The sequence below is a fragment of the Acanthopagrus latus genome, chromosome 2, assembly GCF_904848185.1.
Source record: "Acanthopagrus latus isolate v.2019 chromosome 2, fAcaLat1.1, whole genome shotgun sequence".
Taxonomy (NCBI): domain Eukaryota; kingdom Metazoa; phylum Chordata; class Actinopteri; order Spariformes; family Sparidae; genus Acanthopagrus; species Acanthopagrus latus.
The window spans coordinates 9,744,887-9,768,384 of record NC_051040.1 but is presented as its reverse complement, the minus strand read 5'-3'; the positions used below and the strand labels follow the sequence as shown (position 1 = coordinate 9,768,384).

Here is a 23,498-nt window from a genome sequence, read left to right as displayed (position 1 = left end):
AAAAAGCTCTATCAACATAAACATTTTCAGGGGGCGTAACTTTGTCAGTCGGAGTTACCCAAAAGGATCACGGTGCCACCACTGCAGTGGTGTCATGGCTGCCAACTGAGGCGATCTACTGGACCAATCTCAAAACCTTTGGCAAGCATCAATCATTTACACACTGAAACGTATATAAAGGGCTCAGGTTTAAAAATACCAGAATCCCCCTTTAAAGTGCTTTACGGAAAAGGATGTTTTAAGTAACATCCATCAAGGAACTGTAAAGCCTTACAAGCAGAGAAGATCTTGAAATTTTAATGATTGTAATAAATTACTCTCGACGCATGAGACCACAGATAAGATAGCTCTGCTATCAGCAGCTGCAGCCCTACCTGGTAATTACTGTAAAACACAAGAAAACTAATTTAGCCAGGTTATATGAAGTTACGTAACTCCTTTGAGCTCCCATAATAACTTTTGTTTTAGAGCCTGGGAAAGGCAACGCACAATTACCTCTGTAGTGGCTTTCATGACATTGATGAAGCTGTTAGTAAAGGGCTGGAAAAAGCCACAACAAGTTAAGTCCTTCCGTTCCATCACAGACTTCATCTGTGCCGAATGGAACGGGAAAGAATTTTTTTTTTTTTTTGCAGGTTGTCAAATATGAAGCAAATGGCAACACAATAGGGAAAATATCCCCAAAGTAAGATCACAGTACAAAGCTTGGAAGCCATTTGTGAAAACATGTCATTAGGAATATCCAGCTACTCTGTTCAGCGAGAGGTGATAATGTGCTCTCGTAAGACTTTCAACAAAAGGAGGACACATGTGGCACCAGTTCACGCTGAGTTTATGTCATGTGAGAGTATGAGAGCTGAAGAGCTGCTTTTATCTTACTGCAAACACAGACACAACTCGGTTTGGTCTAGAATGTGAAGCAAACGACAACAGCAGCAGCAGCGGCGCATTATAGGCATTCACCTACTCGGGATCCTGTCTAAGACTTGATGTGTCCTTGACGCCAGCTCCATACATAATTTCCCCACCGTTGGATTAATGGAGAAAGGAGTTTCCCTTCCATGTATCATTATTCAAGGTGTAAAGCAAATTCCCTTGAATATCTGTGACCAACCACAAATTCCTATGAGGAATATCAGTGGTATGCCCGTTCATGAGATTATCAAACCATCTATTGTATATATTCTCAATCCGTGTTCAGAGCAGCCCAGGGTGTTTTCTGCTGTTCATCAGAGGGGCTGTTTTCCCTATTGAGATAAGAAATTAAATCTGCAGGAGCAGAGGATGCTGGGTTTGCTGCAGGGTGGCGAAGCAGTAGCTCTGATAATGGAGCTGACTCCCATTGCGCAGGCTATGAGGCAAACAGCCGTGGCGCCAGCCCAGCCCTGCATATGAGAAAGGATAGCTAACAGTGTCACTCTGCAGAAGCTCGCTCTGCCTCTCTCTCTCTCTTGCTCGCTCTGTGAGAACATGTGGTTAAATCGGCATGTGACGGAGAGGGGAGGAAAGGATGGAGATGCTGTGAATTTGCATTGCTCTGTAAATCCATATATGATGCAGAAAAGGGAAAGAGAATGGTATAACTGGAGGGTTCGCCTTTGTGTTTAATGCTGTGAGAATATGCAGGCGTGCTGAGTCAAACATACAGACCCCGGGGGAAAAGCTGAGCTCTTGATCGAGTCGGAGAAAGGAAAAGCACATTATTATCAAAACTTTTCCCCTTCGATCCCCTCCTGGTCGTGCACGCGGTCTGGACAGGTAACATGTGGCGGTATATTATGCAAATGTGAAGAGGGTTTTAATTTCAATTTGGGAACTCACCAGAATATTGTGTCGTTATGGATCCTTCCTCACAGGCGTCACTTCAAAGGAGTCTGCGGAGAGAAATAAACGGTCACACCTTAATGCGCAAGCACAAATAACATTGGGGGCCATACGGCTCCAGTTGTAATAGTGTCAGAATCATAAAAAAGGTTCAAGTTATAGTTCAATCTTTGATTTCATCCCAGACCCAATATAAATGATTTGATATTTCTGTAGCAGTGGAACCATCATTTTAAGCCCGGAGCCTCTCTGCTGGATAAAATTTAAAACAGGAGGAATACATTTTTACCTGCCTCCTTATTTGAAGATGATTTCCTGCTTGACGGGCAGAGCTTATACAGTAAAAAAAGTAAACTTTGTATTCTGCACAGGAACATTTTTAAAAGTGTTTTATTTTGTCATTAAAGATGCAATAGTTACTGACTGCTGAATATGTAACATGTTCTTTGCACTTTAATGGCCAGTTAGGCGTCCGTCCAAACATATCGCAAATTTTTACTGAATTTCTAGAAAATCTGCAAAAGAAGATGCAAATGCTTGTTTTTTATCCGCTGAAGTTATGCATTTAGTAAGAGTCGGTTCATCGAGGCGAGCAGAAGTTGCTGCCAATTCTCCGATTGTACTGCAGAAGAAATGGGCTCAACAAGACAACACATTTGAATGAGTGTCAGTCAAACTAGGCCCAATCTGTAAAAAAAAAAAACAATGTAGAAAATAAAATGGACACAGCTTTTTTTTTTTTGTCTTTTTTTCTTGTTGCGGCTGCTGTTTTCTGTCAGAGTGAATAGTTCTGCATTTTTCGAGATGTTTTCGAAATTTTGGTGTTTCCAAATGGCCGTTTTATGCAAAGATTAAAAATAAAATAATGAGATGTAAACACACATAATGTGCTTTACCGTCTTCCTTTGTGCTTTACAGTAAGTAACGAGCTGCTAACTGTGTTTAACGCCATGTCATTACTGTATTATTCGTTTTTCACTGATCAAAAAAAACTATCCATTCACTAATTCAGCCATCAAGTTTAATAAAGCCAACAGATTTAATGGAATGACAGAGAAACATTATTAGTGCATTCGAGCTTAGTACTACAACAGTCCCCACATTGACCGTAGAGAGTTGAGGCTGGTATCGGTGGTACACGGACAATTCACCACAGCTCATTACTTTTAATTAGCCCCACCTTCTTTTAGTTCATTAGTGACAGCTACACTGACTCTGCAGCTCCACGTCAAAGTAGCGAACCAACTGTTTGCACTGTCGATAAATATTAACATCAGCTGCAAACTAAAAGGTCAAGGTGTTAAACAGGTTTGACAGGTGGGTAACCAAGTGGATGACACCTAAAGCGCAATTCAATTTTATAGTCCACGTCATGGCGGGAGAAGGCACATTGTTGTATTTGTATGAACTTTATTTAAAGACCCAGGAAACGCTCTTACGCTATGAACCTATGTTCATTTTTGTGCTATCTCTTAGCATATGCCAAATAAAGGTAACATTTTTTGGAATATATGGCTGTGCAATCTTTTTTTTTTTTTCATTTTGATATATAATATTTTGTTGGGTCAGTCTGCATTTGGGATAATGGGTGCAGATTTGTCACTTGAAACTTCTCAGCATATATTTTTTTAAAGACAGTGGTTCCTCTATTTCCAACAGAGACAGAAAAATACCTATTTTGCCTGATAAAATGACAGCTGTTGTTAGCAGATTATATCAGCAAGTTAGCAAGATAATTAACCGTTGGTTGAATACGCCACCTTATCTCTTAATTTCCCATTAACTAAAATCCAGTCTGGTTTCTTAAATATGCACTTAAAGGCTATTTTCAAGATATAATCACAGACTAGATTAAGATAGCTGAAGCTAAATGACAAGCCAACCCTGACATATCATCACCAGCTGATGTTGACATAGTTATTAACATAAAGAAGACGGTGTAGTGAAGCTAGCTAGCTGGTATTAACACAGCCCTCTTTGGCAGGTTTTTTTTTTTTAGATAACATATAGCCTCACAAACTTAAAGGGATATTCCAGTGTAAGTTTAATCCATGGTCTAACACACTGTGACACCGAGTAAGGCCCCCCTGAGAGATCAAGTTTGCAGACCGCTGGCTTACTACTTACTAGCAACCTATGAAAAAAACGCACAGTAAAAATACACTGCAGTCTATGCCTCCAACCAAGAAACCGTAATGCTCAGAACAGCACCAAACTTCAGTCGATTACCGAGTGCAGTAAAGTTCTGCAGCTCAAGGATGAAAATGTATGATTATTACTCCATGGAAATGCACTCAAAATTCATATGTGTCTTGCCTACCAGATTATAACAGTTATTATTGAGAGTGGACAGGGAAAAGAACAGAATTGAGCATTTCTAACTGCACTCTGTAATCGACTCACTGGGACTTCCCCACAAGAGGAAGCTGTTGCAGGAGAGTGGTAAGTTGTGTTCACTTTACACTAGCAGCTAAGCTAGCTGCTGTTTGATGCCTCAAACTATGTGCTGCGACCCTCTTTGTACTGTTGCTGAAGTTTAGTGCTGTTCTGAGCACTATTTGTGGCTTTCTGACGACGGTTTCTTGCTGGGAACATAGACTGCAGTGTATTGTTATAGTGCAGTCTTTTTCTGAGGTTGCTAAAACTAGTAAGCCAGTGGTCTGCAAACTTGATCTCTCGAGGGGGGGTCTTACTCTGTGTCACGGTGTGTTAGACCATGGATTAAACTTACACCGGAATATCCCTTTAAGTGAGCTACTTTGCTCATTTCATGCTCCTTGGCCTGATGCTATGCTTTAAGCTACTCAGTCGTAAACGCTCTATTTTGCAGGATATGTTGGGACAGATCAATATTTCTTACAGTTTCGCTCTTGAAAGGCATGAAAAGCACCACTCTCTCAACTCCAAATCAAGTTAATTCCAGTGACTAACTTTAGAAAATCACGTTGCACTTAGCTGCATTTATAGATTTTACTTATCTCCTCTAGCGATCTTATCAGCTGAGAGCAGATAAATACTGCACTGAATATGTGCACCAGCGCAAAAAAAAGTCTCCGCTACAGTGGTTTTAATGCACACCTGGATTTGAGTGGCATCAGACTCTCATACTCAATAGGACTGGGATGAACCGAACAAAACAAAAATGATGTGCGAAATATTGTTTTACGAGTAAAAGCACAAACTTCTTGGAACTCATTTAAAGTGCTGCAGGACTATATATAGAGTAATACAATTCTCTCTCTCCCCAATGCACAACTAAAAACGCACATGGGGCAATCACACTTAATTGAAGGTTTTTGTAGATGAAGAAAAAAGGGACCACTTTCCACCTTTTTTCCCCTTCAGGAACAACGACAACAGAGGAACAGCTCTGATTCTCCACTGTCAGATTTAATTGCCAAAGCAACAATCTTGATTAGGATCTCAACAGTCCTTTTTTATCAGCCCCAGCCAAAGCAACACAGGGTGTTTGTCCAAGCAAGACATATTTACCCACCAGAACTCTCACTGCTACTACGTGTAAACACGGCGGGCCTCAACAAAAGACCCTGACATTGAGAGCAACCTTCAGAGGTTGTTCAGTAGCCATCCATTACATCTAAAAGAGATGTCTCTTCTTTCTCTTTAGTATCTTATTTGAAGCTCACCCCCTTCCTACAAGACCTTAACATGATGGCAATTTATATCTGAATCTAAAATCTCCCTGCACTTATTGACTTATCTTTCAGCGTGGTAAGTTTTTAATATAATTTAAATCCTTCACCGACAAACTGCCATTACATAACGTCCACCAGCCATCTTTCCGACTGACCAAAGACGGAGATGTAAGAAGTACAATTTCACGCATGCCGCACTTCACCGAGACGTCCATCTTCTGTTCACGTTCCCTGAAGCATCCAACACCGAGGGATTGATTAAAACACACTGCGCGTGCACACAGACACACTCGAGCTGCACATATCAGCAGAGCTCCAACAGTAATCTTACATATTGTGCCTGCATGCTAACTGCCCCTCCATCTATTCATCAAACTCCCACGCAGACGCATCAAACACACGCTCTGCACGCACATGGACTACAATTCGGTGACACAGCAATTAGGCTTCTGAGAGGATTTTCCACTCTACGTTTTTTTTTTAAGTATTGTTACTCCTCTAATTAAAAACATTGGTGGTGGGATGTGTGATTTGCAGAGGAGAGTGGAGGAAAGGCTGCACACTCGAAAACAAAAGCGGATTTGCTTCAAAAACATCTTTCAAAGATCAAATGTTATTAGGCTCATACGCTGCCTGCAGACATATCTGTGCTACAGGATTCTTACAACAGAGGACTGAAAGGTTTTGAATCATACAGCTGGTATAGAAAAATAGAACTGCAACTTGTGATTCATTTATCATCACTTATTGTGCCTTTGGTTTTATTGATAAATGAGGTTTCATTGCCTTGACAGTGTCATAAAACTCTGAAAAAAAAAATGCCTGATATAATTTCAGAGAGAGTCCAAAGATGTTTGATGGATGCAAAGATATGACAAAGAAAAGGATCAAATCCTCATATTTTTGATGAAGGAGCCAGAAAACATTTAAGTTTTTTGCTTGGAAAAAAAGGACTAAAACAATGAATAGATTATCAAAATAGTTGCTAATTAACGCTCTGTCAGTTGACTAATCTATTAATGTAGTCACACTCACATTTATACACATAAGGGCTGCACAATTAATGGAAATGCTAATAAGACCCCAACAAACATCAAACTATTATGATTTTATTAGTTAAAAGTGCAAAATGTAAGAATTTTAGTTTAAAAACATCTGAAAATTAAAGTGAATTAAAGTTATTAGCAGAGTGTGAATACATAGTAGAGGAAGGCATCTAAAGTAATATACTGTATTTTGTTGCAGATATTAATTCTAGTTAGCATGCTAACCAGCTAGCCCAGAGTCACTTTGTACCTCAAGAGGTGAAGAGGTCCGATAGTAAACAACAGCAACATTCTCCTGGTGCTCAGAACTCTCAAACAGTTAGCAGCTTCAGATATTGGTTTGAATTTGGCACATGGATCACATACTGCAGCTAATGACTGTGATGCAAAGACCACCATGATCACTTACACCCTTTTCCAATCTAATCACAATATCTGTCAAATTATTGCAATATGACTTTTTGTGACACTTTTTGTGCAGCTCTAACACATACACAGTCTTATAAGACTATGCAGGATTATATGTAGGATTATAATTAAGACTGATGATTGATGATTCATGAGATACTGAAGCTGCAGCTGTCAGGGTGTTGCTTTGCTTTTTCCCTTTCAGTGTAGCAAACCTAGCCTTCTCATTTGCGAACATCATCAAGGACAAACAGCTATTTGTTCAGTGTTTCAGGACCTCAGAGCTTCGGTACACAGGGCGAGGCAGGCGCTGGGATAACTGTAAACTTGGATTAGGTCTCCTCATAGTGACAAAATGGATGTTACATTTGGCATCGTTTCCACTGACTTTGCAGTATTCAACAGAAACACACATTTTTTCAGATGGAAAAATGAAACACGCGATTGCCTGTGTTGTGCAGCACCTGCCAGTCTTTGGTGTGTGACCAGAGGCCAGTGATGTTCATAGAAACATTATCGCCTCTCAGCCGAAACACCCTCTAGAATTCTTAATGAAGAGTGAAAAGGAACCTGCTACAGGGCCTCTCGATAGCAGTGTCTAAACCATTTGTGAAAATGCTAGGCACACAGCACATCCACATTACTCTGCCTCACTTGCCACAAGGCTAAAACAAACATTTCAAGGCCGGGACCCACACTGCTATTATAAAAACCTCCAATAAAAAACAAATAAAGAAGCAAATATTTGATCTGGAGCCATGGCGAACTTAACCGCTTGGATGAATTGCAAAAAAAAAGAGGTTAGCCTGTGGAGTTTGAGCGAGACCTGGTTATTCAACCTGACGTGGCGAGAAGGGAAAGGATGGGAGAAATACCTGCCCTAATAAACCGCATGCTCAACTGATAGCTTGACTGCGGCGCTCGCCTCCGTTGCGCACGTTAATCATGCCGTCGTTTTCAGCAGATACCAAACAGCAGCGTTACACCGCTGCCTCCTCTGAGTGTGATTTAACAGACAGCATATGGCTCTCTTAGATTGCCCACACAGTTGGCACACTGACCATTTCCAGTACCTCCAGGGCGGCCAATGTGACCTCCAGAGATGAGAGCGCTCCAGACAAAAGGCACACAACCTAAAGGCAAAGCAGAGGCCTGCACTGTGCAGAGCGCTGGAACACACGAGTACACAGAGATAATGGCGGTGGTGGCGGAGGTGTAAAATGAAGAGGCGAAAAACTGCACTGATGCTTTTACTACATCGTTTACCACGACCAGGAAGTTGTGACTCTTTTGTTCGCGAGGAGATCAGGCAAGCAGCGACCGCGGTGACACCGAGCAATAATACAAGTTGCCTGAGAGGATCACATCAAATAATATACGCTCTAATAATTGCTCTGGTTACGCGGCTATTTTCAATAAAAAAAAGAAAGAAAAAGAAATCCCTGCAATGTTTGCAATTCTCTGCTCTCTCAAACCATGTCCTACATATATGGGCCACTGAAGCACGGGGAGCACAGTAATTGAATAATGCACTTAGTCACCTTATATGAATAATTATGCAATAAGCACAACACAAAGTTGTGCACCAGTGGCCACAGAGGTCAGCCAGGTTACCCACGAGCCTTAAACATGCAGACACCGAGCACGCAAGGGATCAGAGTTTCCCTCCGCTCCTGATGAGTCAGGGAGGATCGTCTCTGTTGCTCATGATCTGATGCTCTGGTAGTAAGCTCCTTCCCCTCCCCTCTCCCCCTCGTGAGCTGAAGCCCTCTGATGATGTCCGGACTGCTATTTATACACTTAGCAACGCTCAGCACATTTACCAGCACCACATAAATAATCAGTAGGTATGAAAGACAGTGTGCAAGGAGGGCTGGTTTACTTTGGCGGAGCAACTTCTAGCTCTCCACTTTCACAGAGCAGAGCATAACATCGCACTTCTGACTCTGTTTCTCCCATCGCTTGTAATGATTTATGAGGTAAATCCATGATTAATGGGCTACCACTGAATATATTTACCAGCAAATGATTTACACTTCTTTTCGCTGTTCTCCTAAATTTTAAAACATGTTTCAACATGCATGTTACAACACAGGCATTTGTGATAGCAATACTATACATCGTTGAAAATTTATATGTGATTATTTCGTAACATGACATAAGTGTTTGTTCTTTCCCAATTTAAAACCTGCATTACAGTAAAGTGATGTCTTTTTCTGATCTATTCAGCTGTTCTGATACTTGTCTTTGTCCACTTGATCCTCACATCAAACAAGACATATCATTGTCTCAATAGTTTGTGAAAGTACCAATAGTCATTCCTACAATATTTCCTAATGTTCAAAAATATTGTGAGAAAATTTCTACATATTATTTCAAGGCCTTATCTCCCGGCTCTTGCTCAACACACGATCTGATCCTGAAAGTGAAGTTGTTAGATTGTTTCTTGTTTGTTTTTTTCCTTTGTAAACTGTTGACACTAGTATTGATCCTCAAAACAAGACTTTGCTATCTGTAGTACAGCCGGAAGCGATTTGATTTTGATATCTGTACGGGGTTCAGATCCTGATCTAATCCACTCATCAGATATCAGACTGATGCCACCGCTTCAGCTTCTAAAGCATTGAAAGTGCCGCCAATGTATGGTTTTTAGATATGAATGATAAGCATGTCCCAAGCGACCTCCCCGAGTTTCCTCCCTAGGAAACATGCAAATAGCAGTGGTGGATATTGTTGATAGTCTTAACGCTAATATTGATACTCAAATCAAGACTTTGCATCTGCAGAAGAGCTGCGAAGGATTTGAGCTATACTGTCAGCCAGAACCCTACAGCGCCCCACACTGGTTGGAGGACAGCAGCAAGCAACTCCAGCTCCGAAGCTCTTTGGCTACACTAACTTATAAAGACCTGAATAATCAGGTCACTGTCATTATGGACTACAGTCATTTCTAAAACAGAGCTTCAACAAGAAACCCAAATACAGTCCAACACAAAACATCACACCACCAAACTGATTTTAAGTAACCTTTCACATATTACGTACTCCAACAGTACGACCAATAATGAAAATCATAATAACAGCTTTAAAATAGTTACATTCAAGACAAAAAAGCTCTGGTATTGGTGGCAGATTTCAGAATTAAGGTCTCAAAACAGAAAAAAAGTAGCTCAGACCATCTCTTAGTGCGCTGTCGTATGCTCCATACACAAGAGAAGACACACTATGGGGCTTGATTTCCCTGAACTGGGTGCAAATTTGAGCGTGATTGCAAAACAAAAGATGCAATCAGACATGGGTGCGTCCTACAAATTTAGAATTCTAGTGTCCAGCCCCGAGGCTCCTGATCCTCCAGATACCACACCATCCCAACCCTACTTGCACGAGAAAGGTCGGGCTGGGATAAGCTTCTGTAATGGCAGATGATGTCAGCAGCATTCAACCCCAGTAAAAAGCAGCAGACTGTTTCCTAATGGGCTGCGAGGAGAATCCAGTCTGGCTTCTCCTTCGAGTAAACTGTCTGTGTGCTAGAGGCCCAAAGCACAAATACACAGCACCCTGAATACTATTACTGAACAGTCAAAACATCCCTCCGTGGGTACATCATGTTCCTGTTATATCTAATTTGTGTTAAGGAGACATTTAGATTTAACATTATCTCCAAGCATGTATACATTTAGTTATCAAGAATGAAACTTTTACTGTGAATACACTTCTTAGTATGACTGCAAGACATGTTCATTTTTTCTTCTTCTTCTACCTTTTTCTTTCTTGCATGATCCAATTTTGCATTTAGCTACTCACACAGTGCATGGGTATTTTTACACATTACTGACATATAAAAGAAATGTTTAAGGAGCCTGTTTGCTATCTTACCACTAGAGGCCAGATGCATATAACTGTGCAGACTCAGGACTAAAAGTAAGACAGAAACATGCATGCACATCATTCCTTTTACATTTAGTAGGTTGTGTTTATGCCTGGGTTTGTTTTATAAATCAGAATTATTATGGACTATACAATACGTGTGCCAGCTCCATCACTCATTAGACCTGTCGTTAAAGAGGAAGTGCAATTCAACCAATTGTGTTGCATCAATAAGCACACGAGCAGCTGTTATTATGCGCCACTGTTCCACCACTGTGGCTATTTAAAGAATCTATACTTGTTTGTCATATCTGTGTACGTGGAAACCATTTTCGTGGTGTCTCATTAAACATCAGGAGGGTGATTGATCTGCAGAGGTCATATTGAAACACACTTTGCAAAGTGCTTCACAATTCAAGATTAAATCAAAAAATCATTAACATCAAATTGATGGTGTAAATAAAAAGAATGATACAATCCATCACTCGTAGATTACGTAAATAAAAGCACGCTTGATTGACATGTTGAAGAACGCAGTGCAGACAGCAAAAATAATACAACAATCAGTGACAGCAACCTCAGTAAAGAGTGTTCTACTATGAGAACATGTCATGTTTAATACAGGTGTTTATATCAGAGCAAAAAAGACATCCTTAATAAAAAAAAAAGTACTCGCCCCCACACTCTCAGTAACCGTATGGACTGAACAATGAAAATAAAATACAATCAAGAAAGGCACGAGGTTCCAAGAATGTTGGTAAAGTTAATGGTATGATGTTCAGTAAACAATTTTATACTAATTCAAGTTACCAGGGTGTAATGATGATAGAAAGGCCTAGAAAAGGTCCCATATTTTGGAACATGTTGCTGGTTTCCTCCTCACACTAAACAAGATCTGTTTACATGCTCTGTCAGCTGTTAATCAAGTATTTGAACAGTAGTATTTTATATTAAAGCTCGTATTCAGACCTCTCCCAATATCCAGATCCTATGGTCACACAAGATTTCTGTTGTAGTTGTTGTGACAGAGGTTATTTTAATGATGCTTTTCCAGAAACCTTCCAGATAAGAGCAACTCCAGAGCATATGAGGTAAATCTCCATCACGGCATCAACATCTCTGCCAATTATGCTGCATTTTATGCAGTCTAATACAGTCCATTAAAGACATTAATCAGTTTTTCTCTGTGTTCAGTTGAGATGAGTACAGTCTGAGACATTTCAAGGATAATACACCAGTCGACGCCATCATAAAGTAGTTCACATTCTTTTTTAAATGTATGTCTTTAACTTGATATTTCACATCAGCCATGGGTCAGCCAGTTCTTCTAACACATTCTTATTTACCTGTGTATGCATGGGAAATTGTGTCTGCATGTTTTTTGTGCATGTAGATCGTTTATGTCCGGCCCCTGATGTTCAGACAATAACTGTGTGCTTCTTGGTTAGAGCCTGGCACAGTGTCAGGTGATTCAATTCATTCATTAAAGGAAACACACACTGATTTGAATAATTGTGTGATCTCACTTTTGGAAAACATAAAGCTGCTTATACAGTTATTCCATCAACTGGTAGCCGTTAAACTCATTATCCTTTAACACAATTACAATAAACTTTATCTTAAATGAACTTTAGATTTGAATTTCAATGAGCTAGATGAAGCAATGTTTATAAGACCAGAAGTGAGGAAGGTAAACATTCATGAAAGGGCTTTTTTGTGGTGTGATTTTGGAGATTTGGAGAGATTATCTGTGTGTGGGCCTTCATCGACTAAAGCCATGGAAAAAGCTCCTGGCGCTTGCTTTTATAAAATTTGCTACCCATGATCTCCACAAACACAATATAGCACCTTTTAAAACGAGGTTTTATCATTGCGTCTCCATGAGAGCAACCAGTAGAAACAGTTATTGGGGGAAACAATTGTCCCTTCAGATAACGGTGCGATAAACCTTGAGCCGAGCCACAACAAAATCAGCACACGCACAAAGCTTGACCTAGGCATTTACACCTGCATGGAAGTAAAGCAGCACATCTTTTGTTACCATCAAGGTTTCGATACATAAAGAAGCAAAAAGAGAAGTCAAGGCCATGGTGTCCCCAAGCAGCCGCCTTTCCTTGTTGCTACTGGAGAGAGAATAAATGAAAAGGAAAGTTTTAAAACCCGCTGGATACAGGCAGTCACTGCACCGATCGAACTAGCCATTTACTGTTAAACATATCCATTGGGTTAAAAGAAAAAAAAAAAAAAAACAGTCTCAACACGAGTCGGGAATGAGAGTTCTGATGAGAGATAGCTTATAGCACTGTCAGGGCTGAAAATGGAAAGTGAAGAGATTTCTTTTTAAGGAGCTGGAGAGGCAAAGTTAGAGGCATTTTGAGGGTAATTCTGCACCCAGACTTGTCATTTATGGGCCTACTGCTTATTACCACCTAATAATGTGAAAGATGATATAGCGCTTCAATTTTCACAATATATGAAACAGAGCACACCATGTCCAAAAAGAAAATGATTATCAAATGGGTAGAATGAAACAGATCTATTCATATTAAAGCTTTGAAGACAAACCAGGCAGTTTTTCCTGGAATACAGCTTGATTTTCACTTTCATTGCTAACAATATAATGGAGCGTGTTACAGTTTACTCACATAAAAAGCTTAACTCATTTTAATTTCAACTCGTGAAATTACAGGGAATCCTACTGAAATCTAAAGTGGCTCCTTCAATTGTAAGTGTAATTATAGTGAGTTTCCTGTTTACTGCTTCAGTTTAAACTAATTTAAAACTCAATAATTAAACTGGAAATTCAGGAGTTTTGAGGTGAAGCCAGCACTGCTGATCAGGGTGTTTTTCAGGCTTTAACCCCACGTACAGGATTAAAGAGACCTATTAAGCTATTTAGTTTTTCTCCTCTCCTTCACTGTCTTATTAAAAAGTTAAAAAGGTAAAAGTCTGTACCAACTGAAACTCCTCTCTACATTGTCACACAGTTGAATAATTAATGTCTAGCAGTCAGTTTGCCAAATTGTTTTAGCACAGCTTCTCTGCTGTTGTAAGCAGTGGAGGGTCAGGCCTGTGAGAGTTGACCAATCAGAGCAGACGGGATATTCAGGAGGCGGGGCCTTAAAGAGACAGGAGCTAAGCATAGCTACAGAGCTGCTGCACTGGACAGTATGAGACAACTGATGTGTTTTTTGAGCACTAAAAAATGTAAACTTATTCTAGCAGTAACCCAAAAATACAATTATTAACCTAAAAATGACCAGAATGTCTAATTTAAGCTGCAGGAGTAAGCAAGCACAGACAATTGAGAGATAAACATATGTACTGTACATACAAATGTTCCATGTTCTCATTAAAATTGATTTTTCAGTGAGAACATTTAAATATTTAAAACCTTCAGCCAATCAATACAAATCCTGATAGATGTCCAGACTGTCCTCTAGCTGTATGCAAAGTCCAGGATCAGCCACAGTACAAAGATATGAGATTCAATGAATCTTTGATGAGTTTAATGAAGCAACTGGGCGATGTCAGCAGCACATATCGATAGAATATAATAAGAACATCCTAAAATATGTTGCTTTAAACACTAAATGACATTCCAGTATGTTGAATGCAGGCGTTCAAATGCTTGGCAGTAGAAAAAAGAAGCAAAAAAAATGTGCAATTTTCAACATTTCGCTACATCTGAATGTGTAACGTCAACAATTTGCCTGAAACCGCTTGTTTTGAGAAAGCGATTGTTTTCATAGCCCCCTCAGACAGTCATGGTCAGCTGAACTTGGACAGCCTCGCTTAGTCACGCTGACAGAACAGTGCTTCCACAGAACACCAGAAAAGCTCTGTTATGAGCCACAGTTACGGTCTCATTTGAACTCGGGCATCAAAATGTGCGGAGTGCCACTGTTTGTTTAGCCCCTGAGATGTGCTTGAGTGTTAGCTTAGTGTGTCCAATTATTGACTTCAGTATCTGCAGGCCCCATAAATGCCATGACGTTGGGGTGAAAAGAAGGAAACGCAGTCTGGGATCCTCTTGATGACGTGACAGCATTTCGCCAACAGTACGAAAGCCTTTTGTCATCATGGTGTCAGTGGATCTACAGTAACATTTATACCACTGCAGTGGCTAATAATAGCAAAACCGCCAGCTAACACTGCAAACACTGTGATGGGAAACAACAGTAAGCCTGCAAAACCGATGTATCCTATCCATTCATGTCAGCGTATTGACATCCTCACTGATATTGAAAGGGATTATATGACTTAAGTCTGCATGTTCTGCATGCCTGAAGAAGTGTTCTACTTGGATGGAAGCTGATCTCGCCTTGCCAGTCAGCCCCGTCTGAATACTGACTTCCTCCTTCGCAGATAATCCCGTGAAAAAGACAACTCTTTAATGTCTAACATCCTTAACACAGCTCTCTCAATTCCTTGAATCATAATTAGCTGCCATGGACGCCCAATCCATTTTGTGCCTCGCTGTGGACCTTTTCCACATGTCACTGCCGACGTGCCACGAACATTGAATGAGGTTCAAAGTGATGGGGATAGAAAGGCACCGACGATAAAGAATGAGAACGAGAACACAAGGCGCACAGGGGGCCCTGTTTTGGTGCTGTTGCAGTATTGTAATATAATCATCTTATGCTGGATTCAATATGCAGCACAAGCCTCTTCTGGTCTTCACCGCAAAAACGATTTCCATTAAGATAAACTTGGAGACACTTTGATGGAAACGCCCGAAAAAAAAAAAACTGTTTACTGCAGGGTTTTGTGAAAAGACAATAAGCAATTTGTTTTTTGACAGTAATCCTGTTTCTTGGGTGCTTTGTGTATAAACAGACCTTCTGCCACACGCTTGTGATAACTTTGCTTTGATGGGTCAATACAGATTCGAACTAGGGCTTCACAATTAATGGAAACATTATCAAAATCACAAGATAGGAAAGTCTAGATACGATTTGCAGAAGCCACAAGTACTGTAATGCTGCAGAGGTGCCCTGTCCTGCAAATCTTGTTCTCTAGATTTGGTACAGACCCCAACAACTGTCACATCATGATGATTGTAATAACTTTTTCACTGAAAATAGAAATTGTGGCCCAAAAAATGATCATTTCCTCTTATTGTGAATGATTTTGCAATCATACTAGCTATCAAAATAATTGCAAAACTACTTTTTTTCCTATTTTTTGCCATCCTCTTCTTTGTATCCCCTTGAATTATTACATTATGTCCTCATATTTAACGCCCTCCATGAAAAAAATAAGATGACTCTAGCTCAGGATATGATAACACAAGGTGTGCCTGATAGACGCGAAAGAAAGGCTGTGAAGAAAAAGGGAGAGAAATATGATCAAGTGTCTGGATGACCAAATTACATTACTGGCCAAATGCTCTCAGCAGCATCCACTGGATTCTGAGAAGGGGCAGTGAAAGGCGGAGAAGCCGCGATGAAACAGGACTGCAGTCAAACAGATTGTTTGCTACGAAATTGCAAAGACGTGTCAGTCAAACTGTTAAACCCTCGAGTCCAGGTGGAGTCGGCTCGCCTGCACAGACTGCTCACCTACAGAATGAAGAGAAAGTCTAAAATAAATGCAGTGTATTGACACCGCGTTTTTAATTCACCGCCCTTCACCAAGTGGCAACTAATTGGTTTATTGATGGCTAATGAATCATTAACTGATGTTTTATAGATCAGTTGGAGGCCGTTATTGGGAACAACCTTTAGGATGTCAGGTTGTCACAAATCTCTTGGAGCCGCAGGGTGGCTGAGCTGCAATCTGTTTATTAACTATTCACTCACATTTGAAGCCACATAACTTTACTGTAGAGAGGCTTTATCAATGACTTGTTAACATTAATGATTGCTGTTGCTGATGGCTTCTTAGAAAGTGAGAAACTCGTGCCACTTCATTGATGATTTGCTTTAAAATGCAGAATTGATGGTTTATTACCTTTTATTAATGACTTACATTTATCAACCTGGCAACCCAAAAGTTCCCGCTCTTTGATGATTCATAGCTGATCTATCAAGCATGGGTGAATGAGTTATTAACTGCGGATAGAGGCATTAATTACACCTTAACAAAGCCTTTATGAATAACGTTTTCTGAGAAGGTCGCACCAGTTTTCCAGAAATTTCACAACATCCAATGACATATTTATGCTCCGAGGTACAGTAAGTAAGAAGTAAATGCAGGATCAAAAGCAGAATAATAAGCCCAATAAGAAGAATAAAAAAACTAACTAGTGGTAAGGAGACAGGAAGTCAATTGCAATAGATTATGTTTCACCAAGAAATAGTTCAGATTTTCTGAAAATGTGCTTATTTGCCTCCTTGTCAAGAGTTAGAGCAGATGATCAATATCACTCTCTTGCCTTTTTGTTCAATAACAACAATAATGAGAATTGTATCATTTTTTCTCCTCTAAACTGCAGAAGTGGATAAGCATATATTACAAAAATGTCAAAAATATGCCTTCAAAAAAGACCAATTAACTGCCCATTATTTCCATGATTAAATGTATAAAAGACCTAAACAGAGAAACACAGAGACAAGCGAGTTGAAAACTAAAAGCAAGCTATCTGATGTCCAATGTGAAATCCAAAAAGCAAGTAACAAAAGCCAGGCAAAGGAAAGACCAAGGAAAAAACTAAAGACAAACACACAACTGATGGCAAACCAAAAAAAAAAAACAAAAAAAACAAACAAAAAAAACCACAAGGAACACATGAGGACTGGCAGAGGAGACACATGGACGTAAAACAGATGAACCAACAAAGTGTGAGGGAAGGTGCCGGTGGAGAGACACAGTGAACAGGGCAGTGCTGACGAGACTGATGTGAGACAGGTGTGTGTGTGGGGGGGGAATCACTCTGAGAAGGAGCACAAGGAACACAGGAGGGAGACAGAACACAGGAACACAGGTGAGCGGGAGGTAGAAAGTGACAGCAAAACACAAGAGGATATAAGCCCAAAATAAAACAGGAAATAACTGACGAAAAAAAAACAAAGCCATGTCTATTGTTTACACAATTTCCCAGGGCCCAAATTCACATCTTCAAATTGGTTATTTTGTCCAACCAAAAGACAAAAAAGGCCCAAAGAAAAGCAGCAAACTCTTCCATTTAAGAGGCTGGAGCCTGAAAATGTTACCACATTTCTGATTGAAAATAGACATTTAATACTGCTGGCAATTAATTTTGTTTTTTTTTTTAAATATAAGAAATCAACAAATCGTTGCAGATCTAGTGTCCACCCAAATATCTTTTGGATTCTACGAGCGTGGCTGAACAAAGCAAAATGTCTACCACGGGAGTTAAAGTTAATGTGAGGACACATAAAACGACAGGGAGTCCGCTAAAGACGCTGGTCCACAGCCACCATTTACAGCCTTATATACAGGCTAGAAGACACATTAAATCAGGTGTAAAGAATTAAAAGGACTTTAAACACTGGTTTGATTTCAGACTATCCACGATGGGCCTTTTACACGTGAACAGACGACACACATTAATCCTACACCAGCGAGCACTACATCTTGATAATGTATTCCATACAGCTCTGTGATGAGGCTCTAATAGTGAGAGATTACTGAAGTGTGCTCTCTGTGCCTTACCAGAAAACACTTCTACCTGCATCTCAAGTACAGCAGCCGTCTTAACAGGCTATACTTTGAACCCTTTTTCAGGGGCTCACTTTCTGTCTTCTTGTTAAATAGCTGCATATGTAGCATCACCGTATACTGTACTCAGCATATACTCTTCCATTTGAAACGCTCCTGTGCAATTTTCCTTGCTTTTCTACCATGTGGCTTTTTAATACAAGACTGACGTAACCTTGCAATGGTTTGTCTCTCAATCTAGCGACACTGTCAGCATCTTTAGTGGTGATTTGTGAACCTTTTAGTTTTTCTTTTTTATGCAAATGTGATGTTAGCAGAAGGGAATGTTGACTTCAATTAAATAACAAATACAGTCCAGTCAAACATCTACAGCAAGCAAAATGTGTCTACTGAATGCAGATCATTATTTCTTTTAAATCCATGTGCACATGCAATGCAGTAATCCATTTAGATTACATTAAAATAAATAAATAAATAAATAAATAAATAAAATTACACATGGGCGCTCCTTCGAAGAAAAACAAACATCTGTCAGCCTTATGAGAAACCTTCTGGCACATTCATATAAATGAGGTCAAATGTGTTTATTAGCAGTTCAGTGAGTCCCCACATCAACAAGCCACCATAAGAACTACTGCACATTTGAGTCACATAAATCCAGACTAGATGGCTTTTGTGTTATGCTGCCTTTGATTTGACCACTGAGAACAACTGATGAGGGTACTGGGGGGGGAAAAAAAAAAAAAAAAACAACCTTTTTTGTTGATTGTTAATGGCTCTGGGAGCAATGAGAGAAAGAGCAATGAAACAGCTTCATTATGTCTTGTTGCGCCATGAGAATGAGGCAGAGAGGGAATGAAAGGGTTTTTTGTTCCACCAAGGTCAATTGCCGCACGTTGATTTTATTATGAAGTGGAAAACAGCTTGGTAATAAGCCTGCTTAATAGCTGTGTTTCAAAAAGTTATGGGTGGGTTCAACAACAATAACCGAGAACGTATTGTGTTTTAAGAGTAGGCGTGGGGTAAACCTATTTGATCTTTACGGCCAAAACGAGCAGGCAAAGCATTATTCGATGCACGGCATTCGGTTGCAATGAATTTGAGCTGCACTTGCATCCATTATTTATGACAGCGCCCTCTACACATTCCAGCAGACACGTTCATTAACATGGTCTGTCAGTCCGTTTTGTTTTTTCATGTTGCTGGGGGCATCTTGGCCTGGGCCGGCACAACACAAGAAGTTCATACACCGAGCTATTTATCATTAATTTGTCATCACTTACATTTAGGTTGGAAGAGAGGAATCTAATTATGTAACCTAAGCCATGTTTTATCCCTTATGGGAATAACCAGTGAAAGACTCACCCCGCAGAGTTTAAAGCAAGATTTCAGATTGGTGTCACTGGAGTTAATCCCATTATGGGGGCAAATAGGAGCCAGGGTGAAAGAACGGATATGTATACAGAGAAAATGGGATCAGTGTAGAGATTCAGCCAGCCAAGCTACGTAGGGGTGAACTCATGGTTTAATGGATTAAACCCAGTCAAGCCGAGATGATTAACCTGACCCCCTTGTTGGAAAGTCGCCCTCTCACACCTCAAAGCTTGTGAAATATGCGTCTGTTCTCGGTCCAGATCACGGGAGGTTTGAATCCGAAGTGTCGTGCAACCGCGGCCACCAGACAAGGCCCCTCGGACACCCCGCGGATCCATCTGTGAAGGGCAGATGACGGGGGAGTTTGACTTGCTCAACACACCATGCTATGACTCACAGATGGGAGCCAGCTCAGGCAGGATTTGTCACCATAATGGGAACGGTGTCTGTATATGTGCGCTGCATGTGCGCGCACGTCTTGTAAGGGTGTCTGTGAGCACGTAAATATATGTGTGGTGAGACCGTGGTGTTGACTTTCAGCGGAAAGGGGGTGGGTGGAGGAGAGGCGCTTTGACAAGTGTGTGATGCATGCTCCTGTGACGGCAGCAGCGATCAGCGAGCAGTGGGCTGTCAGAGACTGATAACCCAGACAAGAGGAGTTTACCACGACCCCTGTCACCAAGCCGAATCCACAGTTCAGCAAGGCCCTCAATACGTAGCTGGTTAGATGTACACCAGAGTATGATACTGGCCTTTATTATAAAAAAAATGACAGATTCAGAGACTTCACAGTTTGTGCTTTTCACTCTAGATGCTGTAAAAATGTGGATACTGAATTCACAAGTTAATTGAAAGAAACTTCTTCATGTTGGCACATCTTCCTTTAAAGCTGGGTCGGGAGAAACCAACAGGAGCAAGCAAATCTTTGAAAATATCCAACCCAGAAAATCCATACACCTCCCTTTAAGGCTCTCTTCAGAGCTTGTCTTCCAAAACCTGCCCGGCTACACAGATTGCCCCGTAGCTCCTGCAGGCCTGCTGGGAGATGTATGTGAACGGCAGGCTGGCTAAGTTCAACAACTCTCTTAGTTCTTTTAGTCACTGTAAATAAACAACTCTGTTAATTGCTGTAATCACATGAACAAAATCAAAACACCCGTCATGAACGTAACTTCAGTCTAAATAAGCTAACTGCTGCAAGTATGTGCTTTGTGCTAACATCACCGTGTTAGCAGCGAAATGATTGTGTCCCCGCTGCAGTGATTTGAGCTCAGGGGCTGTGTAGCGTGATTGTTGTCATTACCACGTTACCACGTCCAAGAAAAAGCACATGGAATTATCATATATATTGAAACAAGGGACATGGCTGTTGTGAGTACTTACCCCTGTAAAGCTAGCATGGTAGCATGGGGAAATCTGACTGCACTTTCTGTGGCATTGTTGCGTGATTAGCTCACAGAAGAACATATAGCTTCAGCGTCTGCCTAGCCAATAATTATCCAGCTGCAGGGTCAAATACTTGACTACCTAATACTTTGGTAACTTTGGGTGCCTAGACCTTAAATACCTAAAACTACTTCAAGGGGATATTATGTAGTAAGCATGTCTTGGCTGCCTGTGCACTTGTCCAGGCTGGTACGTAGCAGACAGGTAGGTAGAAAAAGTTAATAATTGGAAGGACTTTTTAGAGGCTAGAGACGGTCACGGATTTCTTTCTTTTATTGTATGAGTGTTTGATTTTTTGGGGGTAAAAGTACTAACATAGCATTTGGTTTCTCATTTACATCCCATTGTTTGCAGAAATACAGTAAATCAATGCCACCGCTAGCAATCCTTATCAAGTTGAAGAGCATGTCTGATGTGAAATACGGCAAATTAAACAGATGGACGTTGTTTTGGACATGGTGAGCTGTGGTGTTAATAATTACAATCCTGCCCTGACCACTGATGATAATTAGAGAGCATGAACAGGCCTAATTGTTCCTGTCAATCTCCCGTGTCAAAACAAACAGTTGCACGGGTATAAGAAAAATGTTTGTTTTATGCATTTATATTTATGAAGGTGCAGTCCTTCATTTTGCATCATTCTTCTTTTATACCAGTCCCTTCTAAGTCACTGCTCCAGCTATCGTCCTGCATGTCTAACCAGAGAAAAGCCCGACCGTGCATCCAGTGACAAAAATAATCCTACAACATTCACGTTTCATCTTTGCATTTTCTCAGCCACTTTTTACAGGTCAGTGTTCTCCACTGTTTTCCCTCCTCAGTGAAGGAGAAAGAGCACACTCCTCTCTCCGCTGACTTACTCCTCCAGAGACACCATGTACTTAGAGTCAAGTAAAAAGAACGCTTCGATGCTTCCAGTCAACTCAAACGGTGCCTGGTGCTCCTGGGAATAGTCAGGTAAAAACCTTTATATTATCAGGTTTACCACTACAAACAGTGGATGCTGAATCCTGGAGAGTTTATGCTCTTTTGTGCATATGCTTCAAAAGTGCGTTACCTGACAGTAGGTGGTGCATTATATGACTTACAGACAACGGAACAGTCCACCTGTGGGATCAATTTGGTGAGTTTTCTTGCGCTAATTCGAACTGTGAGGAATATTTATTATTTTTGAGGAATTCTCAACACATCTGACACCCAAAAGCTCGAGAAACTTTTTTGCTTTTCACGTCGGAGGACACATAATTGTAAGTGATGTGATGGTGATGTTTTCACCTCTCAAGTCTAAGGCTGCAGCTTGAATCAACCCATTCTTTAGTTAATGAATCTGTCACACTGAAGCTAAGACAACTTTAACAACAAATATGATCTTCAAGGGTCAAGTGCCTGTGAGTTGTTTTAACACTGTTCTGAAAGACATGAAATCCAACTGCAACCGGAGAAGAAACAAATGGTTGGTAGATATACAGAGTAAATGTGATACATAGTGAATTAATTAAAACATGTAGAAATGGCAAGCTGGCCCTTTAAATGATCAATTAGCCAATAGCTGCTGCAGTATGTGCAGGCCGGTAAGAGATGCCTGAACAGGCCTCAAGCTGCCTGACCTGAACATGACAGTTAGAATAATTAACAGAGACATCGGCTTAACCCCGGAGCTTACAATCTACACTTAACTTGAACATGTGGAGTTCAGCAGCGGCTCGGAAATCCTACAGCAGTTTTCATGATATCCCCACATACGCAGCTGCTCACTAACAGCATTAAAATGTTTATTTTTAATATAGCCTTCAGCCTGTTCGGGATAATCTACAGCTATTATCTGCTGTAGCTGTGCAGGAATACCACAATGAGATAATTTTCAAGAATGCAAGTTGGATTTGCTCACATTGCAACTGAATCCTCAGACCTCAGAAATTGGAAGCAGTAAAGGTCATTTTATCACTCTGTCACTGACTTCTCGACAGTAAGTGACATCACTGCAACACTTGTCCAGACTCACAATGATGTCAAAGGAAAATGAGTTTCAGGGCTCCGTATCTCAATCAATACGTTAGCCACTTGTACACCTGTTGTGTATCCTCAACTCATTAGTTTCTTACTGTAAATGGAAGAGCGATTACTGTAGTTCAACGTTTTGGCTGACTCATGCCATCATATCATCATATGAGATAGTGGTGATGCACCATCTATTCATAATGGCTTGGAGGAACAGGAGTAAAGCACTTCAACATACATCAACCAGAGC

The 23,498-nt window shown here is 40.5% G+C and overlaps 1 protein-coding gene across 7 annotated transcripts in view; it reads right to left on the bottom strand.

Moving 5' to 3' along the window:
• Positions 1-23,498, bottom strand: part of lrfn1 (leucine rich repeat and fibronectin type III domain containing 1) — a 196,036-nt gene that overhangs the window by 61,447 nt on the left and 111,091 nt on the right. For all 7 annotated transcript variants that reach the window (XR_005070758.1, XR_005070761.1, XM_037075066.1 and 4 more), the window contains one exon: positions 1,822-1,874. The gene's annotated coding sequence lies outside the window, so the exon portion shown is untranslated. The remainder of the gene's footprint in view (positions 1-1,821; positions 1,875-23,498) is intronic.